Source organism: Ovis aries, chromosome 2, assembly GCF_016772045.2.
Source record: "Ovis aries strain OAR_USU_Benz2616 breed Rambouillet chromosome 2, ARS-UI_Ramb_v3.0, whole genome shotgun sequence".
Taxonomy (NCBI): domain Eukaryota; kingdom Metazoa; phylum Chordata; class Mammalia; order Artiodactyla; family Bovidae; genus Ovis; species Ovis aries.
In genome coordinates this window covers 214,962,004-214,977,945 of record NC_056055.1, presented here as the reverse complement: position 1 = coordinate 214,977,945, position 15,942 = coordinate 214,962,004, and the positions used below count along the sequence as shown (strand labels likewise).

At 38.2% G+C, this 15,942-nt stretch overlaps 1 protein-coding gene across 14 annotated transcripts in view; it reads left to right on the top strand.

Annotated features, from left to right (window-relative positions):
- The window catches only part of IKZF2 (IKAROS family zinc finger 2), a 178,915-nt gene that overhangs the window by 139,113 nt on the left and 23,860 nt on the right, over positions 1-15,942 (top strand). The gene's annotated exons all lie outside the window — the stretch shown is intronic.

Genomic DNA, 15,942 nt, shown 5'->3' with positions numbered 1-15,942 from the left:
GTTAAACAATTATTATTACAATTGTTATGCAAGAAGTAGACATATCTCTGAGTTCAATGGTATATGAATTTTATCGTCATTATTGTGATTATACATACCACACTTCAGATAGTTGGTAAATATGTGTGGTGTGTACAACTGACTGGTATATACTTATAATAGCTGCAGAAATTCTGAGATTCTAACATCTTTGTTTTTTAAGTAGTTTAGTCAGAGATAGAAATAAGTAGTAATTATAGTCTATATGATAAAGAAGAGCTGAAAATCAGAACTGTTAACACTGCCAAAATATTTTACAGTGTATATTTTGTTCAGTTCCATTTAGGTTCCTTATTTCAGGTGTTCAGTTAAAGTGGTCTTGTGAAACTTGTTACTTGAACAGAATGATAGAAAAGTAGATGTCAACAATATACTATCATGAAAATAACCTTACATGAGACTTTTTCTTTTTACACTTATGCCTTTTTCCACCATGAGCTAAAACTTTAAAAAAATATTATCTTGCTTTCAATTTTCTCTGATAGTTTCATTTAAAAGACTCATCCACACTTACGTACTATTTTCCATGGTGTTTGTGTCCTTATATTAAGGTTTTAGTTTAATTTGAAAATTAATTATACTACATTATAAAGCAAATGGAAATATTTGAGTGGTTAAGGAATGTCAGCTTTGTAAAATCAAGGCTAACATCTGTCTTATTCAGGGTTGTATCCACTGCACTTTAAGACTCTCAATAAATGTATGTTAAATGAATGATACAAGAATTATATGTCCTTGTTCAATACTTGGCAAATCCTATAAAAGAACAAACAATAAAATACATTAATTCTGGCAATGTGTGCCTATTTTATTATCATTGTGCAGTGGTACTCAATGTACCTCCATAGAAAATTAGTTACTTGAGAAATTAATGGTTGTTATTATATTAAAATTATTATAAAATACTTTTATATTCAAACTAATTTGGGAAAAACATTGGGTTAAACAGATTTTATTTGGTTGTTACTGAATCTAATCACCTAAAAGAACCTTGTATCCTCATATATACATTGTGGATCTCTGTGAAGTCCACCTAATTGTTCTAATTCATGAACATATTTGAATATTTAACATTCTCCTTCCTTGTCATTGATAAACTCTGCCTTCAGAGTTATTTTACTGTAATAATTTTTGATGGGCACCTAATTATACTGAAATGATTTAACATAACAGGTTCTCTTTGGAAAATAGCTCACTTTCAGATAGGAATTTGTTTTTTTTCTAAAATATTCTCTTTCTACTTAATCTATAAAAAATCTAGAGTCATTAAGGTTTCTAAAGATTTAGAAAAATAGTTGTAGATATTCTGTATCAGGCAGAATTTTGAAACAGTGAAATAAATCACACAGAGGAAAATTACTAACAGTTTCAACTCATAAAAATGAAAAACATCTAAACATCATAAAGTCATAAAGTAAGTATTTATAAGAAGTGAGTCAAAGGTTTATTAGCCTTAATAGATACAGAGATTGAACAAATCAATGAGAAAGACAATAACAATAATAATGTAATTGATAAATAAGTAAAGATATTGAATAGATAATCTGAAAGAATGGCATACAAATGAGTGTTTTTTGTTGCTTAATGCTTAGTTTCACTAATGCAAGTTAAAAAGAAATATGATTATATTGAAGTTGTTTAGCACAGAGATTCCCTAAACCTTCTTGGTTCACAGTGCCCTTGGAGTCTCAGTAAGATTTTCCAGTACCTTTAGGCCTAAAATACATATATCTAACAGTTTCATTTATTAAGTAGTCGAGTTCAAAACGACCCAAGTATTTCTGTCCCAACCATTTAATAGCCATTTAAAAAATAGTATACCTAAATTGAGGAAGCTGGGGCTTCCCTGATGACTCAGACAGTAAAGAATCCACCTGCAATGAGGGAGACCCGGGTTCGGTCCCTAGATTGGGACGATCCCTTGAAGAACAGAATGGCTACCTACTCCAGTATTCTTGCCTAGAGAATCCCATGGACAGAGGAGCCTGGCGATCTATTGTCCATGGGGTTGCAAAGAGTCAAGCATGACTGAATGATTAACACTAAACTGAAAGACAAAATGTTTTCATTTCATTCTTCCAACAGTCATGGTTACTAATGGGATTGCACACCTTGTTGGGAACTGCACAGCTTTCCCAGTTTGGGAATCGGGTTCAATACGATCTCTCTCATTTCCTGTTCCACGCTGATTTTCACAGGGTACTTGCCTTGTCTTGCAGCAACTGCTGAAACCTAGCTTCACAAAGATGATGTCAATGAAAGAAATGTAATGTGTTGCCATGTTGAAATCGTGAGCAAGTAATTCACGTGGCACCTGAGGGGTGCTGAGTATTATTTGCTGTTGTTCAGTCGTTAAGTTGTGTCTGTCTCTTTAGAACCATGAGAGATGAGAATAGCAGTGTGACTGGATAATGTACAAAAATTAAGTTCTCCATGAATGCCTTGTACATATTAATTAAAACTGCATCACCCTTAAAAAAATCCATATGCCTATATTTCTTTTCCATTTTCAGTTCATAATAGCAATAATGAATTGATGCTGGGAATTAATGGCCAGTGGGTGTTAATGGTCCTTGGCTGTGCCTTGGACCATCCACTCCTTGTTAGTCATTAATCGCTATGAAATGCCCAGCTATTGCATAATTTACTTTGATTTTCGTTGTTCAGTTGCTAAGGTGTGTCCAACTCTTTACACCCTATGGACTGCAGCACACCAGGCCTCCTTGTCCCTCACTATCTCCCAGAGTTTGCTCAAGATTGTGTCCATTGAATCAGTGATGCTATCCAATCATCTTGTCTGCTGCCACTCTCTTCTCCTTTTGCCTTCAATCTTCCCCAGCATCAGCGTCTCTTCCAGTGAGTTGGCTGTTATTATTCCAGTTATTCCAACCAGTCGGCTGAGTATTAGTATTTTCCCTCTGCTGCTGCTAAGTCACTTCAGTCATGTCCGACTCTGTGCGACCCCATAGACAGCAGCCCACCAGGCTCCTCTGTCCCTGGGATTCTCCAGGCAAGAACACTGGAGTGGGTTGCCATTTCCTTCTCCAGTGCATGAAAGTGAAAAGTGAAAGTGAAGTCACTCAGTCATGTCCGACTCTTGGCGACCCCATGGACTGCAGCCTACCAGGCTCCTCCATCCATGGGATTTTCCAGGCAAGAGTACTGGAGTGGGGTGCCATTATTTTCCCTCAAAATTTAAAATATCCTGTGCCTATTTTGCTTTAAAATATCCTGCCTAAGAATGTGCTTCTAGGTCCCAGGAGTACCTTGCTATAACTCAAGAGTCACAAGCTAGCACATTATTTTAATGAGGGTACTCATTGTTGAGAATATGGTGAAATGGTTCTCTCATATACTACTAGACTGAATGAATTGGTAAAATCTTTTTTGAGGCAGCATTATAGCAAAAGGGATCAAGAACATTAAAATTGTTAATATTCAAGGTTCATGTAGTAAAATTGACTATTAATTCAGATCAGGTGTAACTTGTGTGTGCATATTAAGTTGCTTCAGTCGGGTCCAGCTCTTTGTGACCCTATGGACTGTAGCCCACTAGGTTCCTCTGTCTATGACATTCTCCAGGCAAGAATACTGGAGTGGGTTGTCATGCCCTCCACCAGACAAGTATAACTTATGGGTACTAAAAACAAAAAAAATTAATGACAATTTTGCCATATTTCAGGGCTTATCTTTCTTTAGATTAGTTTATATTTCTGTAAGAAGTACTTAGCTTCCCTGGTGGCTCAGACGGTAAAGAATCCGCTTGTAGTGTGGGAGACCTGGGTTCGATCCATGGGGTTGAGAAGATCCCCTGAAGGAGGGCATGGCAACCCTTTCCAGTATTCTTGCCTGGAGAATCCCCATAGACAGAGGAGCCTGGTGAGCTGCAGTCCATAGGGTCACAAAGAGTCGGACACGACTGAGCAACTAAGCACAAGAAATGACCAAGAAAAACATATCAAATTTATTTTGAGCATTTATTTATAGGAAATGGCTATATTTAATTTTATTAAGGGAAAATGAATGTGATCTGCGCCTAATGCTCTGTTCCTGATTTTATGTGTTTGATGACAAATGGTAAATATATTTTCTGTATATAGATGTGTTTCTTAGCATGTTTCTGTATGTGTAAACAGACATACATCTATATAAAGAATAAAACATTTACCACTTGAATTAGTGCTATTGTAATTTGTTTTATAGGTTTCACTAGGATTACTCTTGAAGTGACATATTTCAAGAAAATATAAGTGAACAAGACTTGGTTGTGCTATGTAACTTCATAACACCCTATGAATTTATGGTAAACATTTCTACTTCACAATTCTTTATGGCTATTTGATTTGCTCTCTCTTTTGGGTAGGTATGTGGGATTCTTAGGAGTATAGGTGCAATATTTCTTATTTTTAGTTTCTCATAATGACAGATGGAGAAAATACTAGCACATTTTTTTCTAATTGAATAGTTGTCAGAATTGTCAAGTTCTCTCTTGTTGTTATTGTTGTTTAATCACTAAGTCACATCCAACTCTTGAGACCCCATGGTCTGTAGCCTGGCCAGGCTCCTCTGTCCACGGGATTTCCCAGGCAGGAATACTGGAGTGGGTTATTGTTTCCTTCCCCATGGGTTCTTCCTGACCCAGGGATTGAACCTATGTCTCCTGCTTTGGCAGGTGGATTCTTTACCACTGAGCCACAAGGGAAGCCCCAAGTTCTCTTTATTGCATCTCTCATGTGTAATTCCTTGTTCAGGTCAATAGTCTGTATATCTCTGACAGATTATAGTGATAATTCTTTCCTTTCTGATTAGTGTAGGATTTTTGTGAGGGGCAATATGTCAAAGAAGAGACTATGTGTTAACTTTTGAGATGGTTGGAACACTGACCCTGCTCTCTTCTGTGTTTTAGGACACTTGGTTTTATAACATATTCTTAGAATTACATTTATAAGAAACTTTATTTCAGTTACCAGAAGTGTAGTCGCAGTAAAACTTATAAAGTTACTGGTATTTAATTTCTTTGTATTTAACCTAATTGCTAATATAAATCTGGAGAAGGAAATGGCAACCCACTCCAGTGTCTTTGCCTGGAAAATCCCATGGACAGAGGAGCCTGGCAGGCCACAGTCCATGGAACCACAAAAGAGTTAGACATGACTTAGCGACTAAACACACCACACACTAATATAAATTTTGCTTCCAATCATGATAAGGATTAGGGATCAGAATTACCCTCCTGCTTTGAACAACTAGAATACCAGACAAAATATATTATATGACTTTAAGACATTGAGAACAAAGGTAGTGAGGGCTATAATGACCCCGGCTTACTTCCTTGAAGCAGTTTCTAGGCCACAGTGCAGGATCGGCAGACCCAAATAGAGCTAGGCAGTCTCACTGTGAGGAGACAGAGATCAGAGTTCAGGGAGACCTCTGTACTTAGACATCAAGGCAAAGTATCAGATGGGGAAACTGCACAGAAAAAAAATAAAAATAAAAAGTTTTTCAGAGGGCCTTCTTTTACTCTTTGGTTAAATAGTGATTTACCTATATGTATGAGGAAACTTCCTGCAGCTGGGGAAATAAACACTAGAAAACAGAAGGCCAAACAATTCCTGGAGCTCTTTCAGAACTGAAAAGGAGTTCATTCTCGGCAGCCAGTGTGGAAAGACTTTGACATGTGCAGGGCATTGAGTTAGGTCCTCAGAAGGATACTGCCATAGTCCTGAGGCTACATTAGCCTAGAAATGAAAGAGTTCTCTAGATCTGCCTTGAAGCATAAAAGCAAATACCGGAAGGATCTAACTGAATCTGAGTAATGTAACTTCATGGCAGCGCAAGTAAACCATACTTTAAAGAAATGCAGCAAAATCTAGAACCTACTAATGTAAAATTTACAATGTCATTAAAAAATGCAGAGATACACAAAGAAGGTGTAAATTACTGTAGGTACACAGTCAGTAGAAAAATCAGTCAGTTGAAAGAGATCAAGAAATGACCAAATTGTGGGACTAATGGATAGGGTTGATAAAACAGCTATAAGAAATATGCTATTTATGTTCAGGAATATAAAGGAAGCGTGAACATGATGAGAATAGAAGTGATACTTGGAGGAGCACATATAGAATTAAGTCCTTGTGTTAAAAAAGAGGAAAGGTCTTAAACCAATTAAACTTGCTTCTTTAGAGGTTATGAAAGAGGAGTAAAATAAGTCTAGAGTATATTAAGAAAGGAAATAATAACGAAAGCAAGAACAAATAGAGAAAACAATGAAATCAAAGGCTGATTCTGTGAAAAGGTCAATAAAATGAGTAAAATTCTAGCCAAGGTTAACCAGTACAAAGAATGAACATTCAATTTACCATCATCCAAAATGAAAACAGGACATTGCGAAAGCTCCTACAGCAGTAGTGAACTATAATGCATGTGTATTATGAACAAGTTTATAATGGAAATGCTCAGTGATACAGCTGTTTTGAAAAACAGTTAAGCTGTTTCTTAGAAAGTGAATCAGGTACTTGTCATATAACCCAGGAATCCCACTTTTAGGTTTTAACCAAGAGAAATGAAAAGATGCATATACACAAAGACTTGCCTACACATATTTGTAGAAGCTTTATTCCTAGTAACCATAGACTAGAATGGCAAATAGATGGGGAAACAATAGAAACAGTGGCTGACTTTATTTTTCTGGGCTCCAAAATCACTGCAGATGGTGACTGCAGCCATGAAATTAAAAGACGCTTACTCCTTGGAAGAAAAGTTATGACCAACCTAGACAGTATATTAAAAAGCAGATATATTAGTTTGCCAACAAAGGTCCATCTAGTCAAGGCTATGGTTTTCCAGTGGTCACATATGGATGTGAGAGTTGGACTATAAAGAAAACTGAGTGCCGAAGAATTGATGCTTTTGAACTGAGGTGTTAGAAAAGACTCTTGAGAGTCCCTTGGACTGCAAGGAGATCCAACCATTCCATCCCAAAGGAGATCAGTCCTGGGTGTTCATTGGTAGGACTGATGTTGAAGCTGAAACTCCAATACTTTTGCCACCTGATACAAAGAGCTGACTCATTGGGAAAGACCTTGATGCTGGGAAAGATTGAGGGCAGGAGAAGGGGACGACAGAGGATGAGATGGTTGGATGATATCACCGACTCAATGGGCATGAGTTTGGGTAAACTCCAGCAGTTGGTGGTGGACAGGGAGGCCTGGTGTGCTGCAGTTCATGGGGTCACAAAGAGTCAGACACGACTGAGCGACTGAACTGAACTGAATGGTACCAAAACATCTGCATTTTAAGAGCAGTCCAGGTCATTCTAATATAAGGTATCATGCAGTTCATACTTTGAGAATCATTGCAAATGATAATGTTTGAATATGGGCAGAGAATCTTGTTTCATAATAGACACTTAAATGGCAGATTAGAATAGAAAAGAGGAAGCAGTTTTACATTTCCACACATTCCTTTGTCTTACAAATATGTGATTACTTTTTGGAGGCTAAGCGTTACTAGTTCATGTCATGCTTCTATTTATCAAAATAGAGAGTTAGGACACTTTCTTCCAGAGCCACGTGTGTGTGTGTTAGTTGCTTAGTTGTGTCCGACTCTTTGCAACCCCATAGACTGCAGCCCACCAGGCCTCTCCGTCCACGGGATACTCCAGGCAAGAACACTGGAGCGGGTTGCCATTTCCTTCTCCAACAGGAACTATAGAAAGAAAGAAAGTGAATTGCTCAGTCATGTCCGACTCCCTGCGACCCCATGGACTGCAGCCCACAAGGCTCCTCCATCCATAGAATTTTCCAGGCAAGAGTACTGGAGTGGGTTGCCATTTCCTTTTCTGGAGCCATCAGTTCAGTTCAGTTCAGTCGAGTCCAACTCTTTGTGACCCCATGAATCGCAGCATGCCAGGCCTCCCTGTCCATCACCAACTCCCGGAGTTCACTCAGACTCACATCCATTGAGTCAGTGATGCCATCCAGCCATCTCATCCTCTGTCGTCCCCTTCTCCTCCTGCCCCCAATCCCTCCCAGCATCAGAGTCTTTTCCAATAAGTCAGTTCTTCACATGAGGTGGCCAAAGTACTGGAGATTCAGCTTCAGCGTCATTCCCTCCAAAGAAATCCCAGGGCTGATCTCCTTCAGAATGGACTGGTTGGATCTCCTTGCAGTCCAAGGGACTCTCAAGAGTCTTCTCCAACACCACAGCTCAAAAGCATCAATTCTTCGGTGCTCAGCTTTCTTCACAGTCCAACTCTCACATCCATACATGACCACTGGAAAAACTATAGCCTTGACTAGACCAATCTTTGTTGGCAAAGTAATGTCTCTGCTTTTCAATATGCTATCTACGTTGGTCATAACTTTTCTTCCAAGGAGTAAGCGTCCTTTTTTTTTTTTTTTTTTTTTTTTTACTTTACAATACTGTATTGGTTTTGCCATACATTGACATGAATCCGCCATGGGTGTACATGAGTTCCCAATCCTGAACCCCCCTCCCACCTCTTTCCCAATATCATCTCTCTAATTTCATGGCTGCAGTCACCATCTGCAGTGATTTTGGAGCCCCAAAAAATAAAGTCTGACACTGTTTCTACTGTTTCCCCATCTATTTCCCATGAAGTGATGGGACCAGATGCCATGATCTTCGTTTTCTGAATGTTGAACTTTAAGCCAACTTTTTCACTCTCCACTTTCACTTTCATCAAGAGGCTTTTAGCTCCTCTTCACTTTCTGCCATAGAATTCCAGAATTAACGGTGATATTGTCTGTTGCTGTCTAAACATGATGAAATGAAAAGCTACATCTGTCTTTACTCTTTAAGCTCTACTGAAATCACAGTAGACATTTACTGAGGTATAAACCCATAAGATCAAAGACAATGGAAAGGATTGAATAGTAGCCAAGGGGAAGCTGGAGAGAAGACAGAGGGAGTTCCAGAAGCTCTGGAACTTTGGGTGATTATAGAAGGGAATAAAAGATGAGTAGCAAGTCATCTGATGCTTGAGGATCCTGAAAAATCTCTGAACTTTGAAGAAATAGAACTGTTAATGGTAGGGATGAAACTCTGGATTAAATATAAAAGGATTTCATAATCTGAATACAAAACAGGCCACAGAGCCACTCTCTGTCACTGCTGCTGCTAAGTCACTTCAGTCGTGTCCGACTCTGCGACCCCATAGACGGCAGCCCACCAGGCTCCCCGTCCCTGGGATTCTCCAGGATTCAACCGATTGTAAGAAAATAGCATTTATTTTTTGGATATATTGAATTGGAAAGGTTCTACCTTAGGGACTCCAGGAAAAGTAGAGAGTAGGGAAGAATTCTTCCCTGCTAGCTCAGCTGGTAAAGAATCTACCAGTAATGCAGGAGACGCAGGTTTGATTCTAGGGTCAGGAAGTTTCCCTGGAGAAGGGATAGCTTACCTACTCCAGTATTCTTGGGCTTCCCTGGTGGCTCAGATGGTAAAGATCCACCTGCAGTGCGGGAGACCTGGGTGTGATCCTGGGTTGGGAAGATCCCCTGGAGGAGGGCATGTAACCCACTCCAGTATTTTTGCCTGGAGAATCCCCATGGATGGAGGAGCCTGCTGGGCTATAGTCCATGGGATCACAAAGAGTCTGACACGCACAGGGATGAAGCAAACTTAAAGCAGGGAGATTATGTAAAAGACTGCAGTTGTACATTTAGATTCTTGGCCCCATATCTTGCCTTACTTCCGAAATACTATCTAGCTTCATATCGCCCCTATTTCCCAACACACCCCCGCCCCCACCCCACAGAGGCTGGAATTTGAAGGCATCTTCTCAAAGGGAATTGAAAAGTTCTAGAGAAAAGACGTGGATATTTATTTTTAGGGGTCTGTCAATAAAAAGATTGCTTTGTTACTTGGTCACTCTGCGATAGTTCACAAATCTCACCTGTGTCTCCTGGACTTCCAGTTAGCTTTTTTGTGCCTCACTAATAAATATGAATGGACAATCAACATTCAGGCACAAGACACTTAAGGAAAGCCTAAAATACAGATACCTGCATAAAAAGAAAAAAAGCCAGAGAAAATAGACAATATAAAAAAGAACATTTTTAAAATGAAAATATTTTGCTCAGATAATGTTGTTATATCCATGAAGAAAACAATAGTATTTTTAAGAAAAAGGAAAGAGCTCATAGACATATATGTTAGACTGAGAATACTTCCCAGTAAGATTCAAAGAAAAATGGAGGAATTTTTTAAAGTTAAAATGTTAAAAGGATAGTTAATACAAAGGGGAAAGATATTTCAAGAATCAGTCTAAAAGGTCTAATATCAAATAAATAGAAACTCTAAAGAAAACAAAGAAATAGATTGTTATTAGATGGGGGTTGGGTGAGAGGAAGACTTACTAAGTGCCTTGTAGAACTACTTTATTTTCTTAAGTATGGGCATAACTATGGTAAAAAGGAAAAAAAAATTATTATTAAATAAGAAAAGGACTAAGGATACTAAGGCAAACTAAATCAACATATCATAATTCTAGAATCTGGGGAATAAACTGTTACCTAGTGGGAGCAATAAAAATATTATTTTATAACATGGGGAAATGTTCAAGGTGTATTTTTCAGTTAAATAAATAGATTGTATGATACAATGTATAAAATAACCCAGTTTCATAACATAATATATCTGTGCATGTTTAAAAATTACAGTAGGATAATATAAAAATGTTAAAGATACCTATTTGGAAATTATGTAATTATGAATTTTTTTTGGTAACTTTTAAAATTTTCTATGTGGATGCATTGCTTTTAAAATTAGAAAAAGATGCAGCAAAAACCAGTGAGAGGAAAATATTTAACAAGTTAGGAAGTGATGTCATTCATGAAAACACCACTTACTAGTCCTAGCACTTGAATAAATCATCTTACTAAACTCTTTGAGGTTACAAAGATATAAGACATTATTTCAATTTCTCAAGAAACTCAATTCTTAACACAGGGGTTAGGAGAACCAACCCCCCTGCCTTGCAGTGGAAAATCCACCTATAACTTTACATCAGTCCTGCATATCCAAGGTTCCATGTTTGTGGATTCAACCCACTTCAGATTGTGTGGTACTGTTGTTGTTGCTTTAGTTGCTCAGTCATATCTGACTCTTTAACAACCAGGACTGTAGCCCACCAGGCTCCTCTGTCCATGGGATTTCCCAGGGAAGACTGCTGGAATGTGCTGCCATTTCCTGCTCCAGGTTGCCATTTCCTTCCTTCTTCCTGACCCAGGTATCAAACCTACATCTCCTGCATTGGTAGGCAGATTCTTTACCACTGACCCACCAGGGAAACCTGTTAAACTATAGTATATATATATATATATATCCAGAAAAAAAAAATCACATATAAGTAGGCCCCTGCAGTACAACCCAGTGTTCATGAGGCAAATGTAACCACAGATAACTCAAGACAGAATGTTTTAAGTTTCCCAAGTGTGTACAGTTACAGTTCTTTAGTGAGAAAGATTGCTTTTGGACAAAGCATGGTTAGGGAGATTGAAAGGATGTGGGATTTCAAGAGGTAGAAGTTGTATGAAGCCATTCCAGAAAGAACTAAGACTCAGATGTGTAAAGGTACAGGGTAATCTGGGCTGGATCCTGGGGTAGAAGATGGAATGTTTCCTTTGGGACCAGAGTAGGATGCTGATGCCAGGTACAGGGCTGTGGACTTTGTTCAATAACATTGTTGAGGAGGGGAGTAAAATAATGCACAAGGGAAGAGAACACCTGCTTTGAAGTCTTATTAAGCTCTCTCGGGTTCACGATAATGAAGACTTTTACTCAGATATTGGTTCTGAGAGTGAAAAGGGAGGGGTAAACTTGAATAATAGTTTGGATGTGAGAAAGGAGGTAGGAGGCAGCGGTAGTGGTTCCTTGTCATGAGTCCGGTTTATTAAAACAGTGGTAATTCTTGCACAAAAGACTAGTCAGAATAAAGAAGTAATTTCATAGAAGAAGATAATGTTGGATATATTGAATCTTAGATTTCAGAGAAATATGCTTGAGGCCATGCTACAAAGGTATTTGGAAGGAAAAATTCAAAATGCAGTTATTCAGCAAATACATACTGAGCACCTCTTATGTTTAATAATGCAAGACATGCTGCTGCTTCTGTGCTCACTCGTGTGTGTCTCTTTGTGACCCATGGACTGTAGCCCTCCATACTTCTCTGGCCATGGGATTTTCCAGGCAAGGATACTGGAGTGGGTTCCCGTTTCCTCCTCCAGGGGATCTTCCTGACCCAGGGATCGAACCAGCGTCTCCTGCATCGGCAGACAGATTCTTCACCGTTGCACCGCCACTATAATTCCAAATTGAGTAAAACACAACCTCTGTCCTCATGACAGAGCTTGTTGTTTGGATAAGAGAAGCAGAGATCAAATGGATAATTACAGTGCAATTATCAAAAGTAATGTGGACAGAGTGCTGTGAGAGCATAGAGGGGAAACTATGTCCTTGGCCATAGCTTCCCATGACCGTGATCACTTTTAAAATATTTGTGACAAATAAAAGCTTCTAAACAGGGGGAAGTTATTCAGGACTTGATTTGAATATTTCATAGAAATGAAGGCTTAAGAGGGAAAAGTGGGAGACTACTGTTCTAAGAAAAAACCCATAGGTTCATATATATTTGTCAGGCAGGAGTAGGTTGAGAAGCCAGGGAGTGAGGACCCAAAAACTGATGCCAGAAGCTAAAATCAGAAGATTCAAGACTAGTGAAATTTTGAGAGTTCAAGGAATTAGGAAGATTTAGGAATGATTAACCGAGAAGACAGTGGCAACCCACTCCAGTTCTCTTGCCTGGAAAATCCCATGGGCGGAGGAGCCTGTCGCAAAGAGTCAGACAGGACTGAGCGACTTCACTTTCACTTTTCACTTTCATGCATTGGAGAAGGAAATGGCAACCTGCTCCAGTGTTCTTGCCTGGAGAATCCCAGGGATGGAGGGGGGAGCCTGATGGGCTGCCATCTATGAGGTTGCACAGAGTTGGACACGACCAAAGCGACTTAGCAGCAGCAGCAGGAATGATTAAAATCTACCAGATTTAGCACATCAGAGACTATGGATGACTTAAAAAAAAATGTTTCAGTAATACTAAAGCTGTTTCAGATAGTGAGACTGTGTAAATAATATTTGTAAAAAGAAAAGTGGCAAAAGAGTGGTCCTTTTCTGTGTATATATCTATGTTATACATTTTAACTCATACAGTTGATAACTATTATACAGTAAAACTCCCTATATATAAATAAATAGGGAGTAAATATAAACCATATTTTCATGACCTTGATTTTTAGGAAATACGGGTGTCCACTAAGCCTATAATAATCATTTCATGATGTATGTAAGTTGGATCATTCTGCTGTACCCTTTAAACTTACACAGTATTGTCTGTCAATTAAATCTCCATAAAACTGAAAAAAAGAAAAAAGAAATATCAAAGAACTGAAAAGAAATGATCTTGTAGGGATAGTAGAGCCATCGGATTTGGCAGGGACTGTTGATAATGTTTGAAACAATTTTCAAAAAAGAGTAGCAGGAACACAATCTAGACTTTGAAGGAGCTAAGAACATGAGAGTAAATAGAAAGAGATGATGGCAGTTCCTGGAAACACTGTCTCTCCTCTGCCCTCTGCCCCATCTCCATTATCTAACTTCTGTTTTTTCTTGAGCTATCAGCCCAAATGTTCAACCTCAGGCAGACCTTTCCAGCCAATCTTCTCAAACTAAATCAGGGTACCCATATTATACTAGCTTACTGTTCTTTAGATCCATAGAATCTACACTTTGTAATGTATTGCTTGTATATTTCTTTACTGTCTGTCTTCCTTGGTAGACTGTTGTTTTCATGAAGATAGGCACCATGACAATTTTCTCTCCACTTTACATTCCAGCCTCATCCCAGGGTTGGTACAAGGTAGGCTTTCTGTAAAGATGTATCACCTGAGAGAAGTATATCCAAATTTCTTGGATATAGAATAGTCACACAAGATGTGAAAGTCCAGCCTGAGACCTAATATGTGGATTGCTGGAATGGAATGCAGATGAAGATTTGGGGAAATGGAGAGCAATTTACTCAAAGACCTGTTACACTCACAGAGAACAAGAATGGGATGAAAAAGAGAGTGATGTTTTTACACAAATTGGTAACAAAGTAAGAGAAGCTGATGGGATAGAGTTCTACAATGAGAAGGTTAAAATGTATACTGGCTCTTTTTCCTTATCTGGCGAGTTGAGCGTTTTTAAAGAGTTGTGAGCCAAGGCAAGTGGACTGGAACTATGTTTTAATTAAGTTAAAAAGGTGTCAAGTTGCTTAGAGAAATAAGAGGAAGAAATTATAGAAGGATATGTTCACAGTAAAACATAGGTATCATAGGACACAATACAACAGGACTTACAAAGGGGTAGACAGAGCTGGTGGAACTAGTTTATAGTGGGCTATTAAATACAGTGTATATGCTTAAGTATTAATTTCTCAGTAGACTTGTTCAAAGCAAATTCATCAAAGATTTTTGTCATATGTAGCCCCAAGCCACATGTCTTGGAATGCAATTACCTATAAATATATTTATATCATTTACACTAATGTTTTGGACTAAAGTAATTTTTGTCTTCCGTAATGCTCTCTCTCTCAGTGCCACAACACTTCATGATATACAAAGCTACCTGGTGTTCACTTCCCAGAAATTCTTGGTTCTGATGAATAGAAGTTCCTTTGCCTGGTATATTTAGAAATGACTAATCCTGCCTTAGATAGTTTTGTTTTTTGAGACAGTTTAGAAAAAATTGCCACTGTGAAATAACTGATATGAGTTTATATGCCCCTCAAATACAATCTAAAGGTTTGTTTTGTTTCTTAAATCAGTGTAGTGAAATTTTATGTAGCTGTGAATACCTTGTCTTGTTAAAATATTTCAGTTTGTTTATGACCAGTATGTTTATAATAGCATGGGTTTGTAAAGGACCTGGAATTAGGGATGCTTTCTTGGACCATGAAAAAGAGCTGTCTGTCTTCTCTGGGCAAAACAAAATGATTCCTAAGGAAGTTAAATGAGAGCAGCTCACCTGAGTCACTGTGTGCTTTACCAAGGGCTCTGCCAACAGACCCCCTGGTGTTTTATGGTTTTTCTGCATCCATTCAAAATGAAAAATCAAAGTATTTTGTGATACCCTTGTGAATAGTCATACATTAAAACACACTGTTTCCCTAAATGTGTTTTTTTTTTCCTTCTTAAATTTTTGAAGTCTTTTTCTTTAATGTAAAGACTGAAGTAATTTACCAGTATCATGAGATATGGCTATTAGAAAATAATTCACTTCCTGAATGTGAAATGCATAATTAAGTATCACTATCGTCGTAACTAAATATGTTAGGGCTGCACTGGTTACTGTTAATAGCCTTAACTTAAAGCACCTACATTCTTGGTAATGTAAGAACAGTGCTGCGGTGGGAGAATAAACTGTCGCGCTGCATAGTTTTGCATGTGTGAATAGTTACTACCGAGGTGGAAAGAAAAGAGAAACTCTGCTTTTATCTGTATTTTTTCTCATCCTTTGAGTTCTTTCTAGTCTTCTTGGTACTGGTGAATAACCTTTTCATTAGTCAATGACATTTCAAGTTGTTGCATTTTAGTTTCCCTCAGTAAAACCCTGTATCCTTAACCCGAATAAATAAAAATAATTCTCATCATGTATCTAGGACACTCATGATTTGTCTTTTGAATGAGTCAAAGCTTTGAGAATTGTGTAAATGTTAAGAGTCTGATACTTTGAAGACTGATCATCAGCCTCTCCTGATGTAGGAGACAGCACGATTTTGATTCAGTATTTCCCCTGTCGCCAAAGGTACACTCTGCCTTTGCTTGCTGTCGCTTAATCTTG